The following is a 2,643-nucleotide window of genomic DNA, read 5'->3' on the forward strand; positions in this document are numbered from 1 at the left end:
TAGCACTATATGTTTCCATTCACCGTGTTATTTGCCAGCTGTGACAAACTGCTGCTATATTATAACCAGAGGTGGTCTTTGCAGTAAGGTGGTTGTGGTACAAACCCAAGGTACCTAACAAACCAATAAAGCCATGAAGCGAAGCTCAACATCTACCGTGCTCTTTTTTTCTCCATCTTGACAGAACTACTTTCATGCCCATACACCACACACGGCTTCTAGATTAGAGATACACACTTGATATAGACTTCAGGAATGCATCCCTAAACTGTTCTTTGCTAGTGGTTGTACACACAAGGAGATGTGCTAGGTCACAAATGTAATTATAAATAAATCGAGACAATTATCATATCGTCCTTAGGACCTAAATTCAGGATTGCTGTTCAGGAGGTCAGGGTTAATTTTGCATCCATAATGCTTAGGAGACATCAAGTTTGTATTTGGTAAATGTTAAACTTCATCTGCATTTCTCCTGCCCACTCTATCACCTATGTTGCTTTTTTTTTTTCCCGACTCTCCCAATAGACTGTATAACAACAGTCATTGCTCAAGATACCTTGTTGCTAGGTACTGTTCATGAGGAAAACTGACCAGGCTTGTTTCTTTTTGTTCCTCCTAAAAGTTCTCCAAGGCACCATACCAGTATTTATAGGGACATTCTAGGATTAAGCCTTTTAGCAACCTACAACCCAACTCTGAGAAGCTGTGATGAGAAATGAACTGCAACTGTTTGAATTACTGACCATTTTGCTGATACACTGTTTGGTTAATTCACTGAGCCTCTGTGTTCTGAAGATGCAAATAGTCCTGTTAAAATCACAGAATCATTAAGGTTGGAAAATACCTCCCAAATTATCTGGTCCAACCGTCCCCCTACCACCAATGTCACCCACCAAACCATGTCCCTAAGCACCACATCCAACCTCTCCTTAAACACCCCCAGGGATGGTGACTTCACCACCTCCCTGGGCAACCCATTCCAATGCCTGACTGCTCTTTCTGAGAAGAAATGTCTCTTCATTTCCAACCTGAACCTCCCCTGGCACAACTTGAGGCCATTCCCTCTAGTCCTGTCACTAATTATCTCTGAGAAGAGGCTGACCCCCAGCTCCCCACACCTACCTTTCAGTTGCAGAGAGCAATAAGGCCTCCCCTGAGCCTCCTCCAGACTAAACAACCCCAGCTCCCTTAGCCGCTCCTCACAGGACTTCACCAGCTTCATAACCCTTCTCTGGACACACTCCAGGGCCTCGATGTCCTTGTACTGAGGGGCCCAAAACTGAACACAGCACTCGAGGTGCAGAGTACTCACTGAGTACCAGAGCTGAGTACAGGCAGACGATCACCTCCCTGGTCCTGCTGGCTACACTATTTCTGACACAAGCCAGGATGCCATTGGCCTTCTTGGCTATCTGGGCACACTGCCAGCTCATGTTTAGGCGAGCATTAACCAACACCCCCAGATCTTTTTCCTCTGCACAGCTTTCCAGACACTTGCCCCAAGCCTGTAGTGTTGCATGGGGTAATTAAAGTCATTAAAGTTACTCAATGTTTTTAATTATTCAAAAAACGTTCTTGCTCTTCAGTTCTGTTGCAAAGGAGCTTGTTTCAGTTAAGCTAAACATTATTGTTAAACCTCACTTTGTTTTTAAAGTACTTAAAATTGTATAAATTGCCTTACACTCCTTAAATAAGGCGAAGGATGTGGCTGTTACTTAGAAAGTCTACTTCCTCTGCCCTGTCACAACACTAAACCAGGCACCCCCAAATACATTGTGTTTGGAGCTACTGTGCTGAATGGAGCTGATCTTAAGAAACAGACATTCTTAGACATCACTGATTTAGTTAAGAGACTACCTGAGAATCTCAGTTTATCCTCCAAGTCAAGGCTACGGAGGTGTCAAAATACTGGACCAATGAAATGGAAAGAAAAAACCCCTCTGGCTTTGTTGCAGCTGCAGACACAAAAGACGGGGCAAAGACATCCTTGCCTAAAACCTAAATGGTAAACCTTAGCAAAGCATACAAATGAATTTTAACCTTGTTAACTACCTCTATGAAGTTGGAAATCAGATGGGAGAGGGAGTTTTTTTATAACCCCGTGGCATTTTGGCCAGTAGAAACGTTTTCAAGAAAAGCTAGTTCCTGAGCTCTGAATCTAGAAGTTTGCTTTTTTCTTGCTTTAAAAAGCTGAGGCACTGAGGTTCATGTAGAAGTGTATCTCCCAGGGTTCCAGAAGCAACCTGATCCAGGTTACCACTTCAGGTATTTGAAGAGTTGAAGAGTCACCACTGCAGGTATTTGGTGAGAGGCATGATATTTTTAAATGCTTCTACAGGTGAAAGCTGTAGTACTGATGCAGGAAGAAGCTTCCTCAACTGGAATATGCTCTGGAGGCATGTGACTACATCTAGCCCCACCCAGCCTTGTATATTGATAATCATGTAACTACTGTAGTAACAAAGACACATCTGCTTAACTCCAAGGGTTATTTCCACCCCCACAGGAGTTTGCTACTTCAGTTACATCATATTGCTAGGAGATAAATACCTCCGGGTTTGATGCAGGACCTGACTGATCAGTGAGTGGAAAGCCTGTGCATCTCGCAGAGGGAAACTAAACAGCCTCCTGAAGTAGTCTGGA

Source organism: Anser cygnoides, chromosome 1, assembly GCF_040182565.1.
Source record: "Anser cygnoides isolate HZ-2024a breed goose chromosome 1, Taihu_goose_T2T_genome, whole genome shotgun sequence".
NCBI lineage: Eukaryota > Metazoa > Chordata > Aves > Anseriformes > Anatidae > Anser > Anser cygnoides.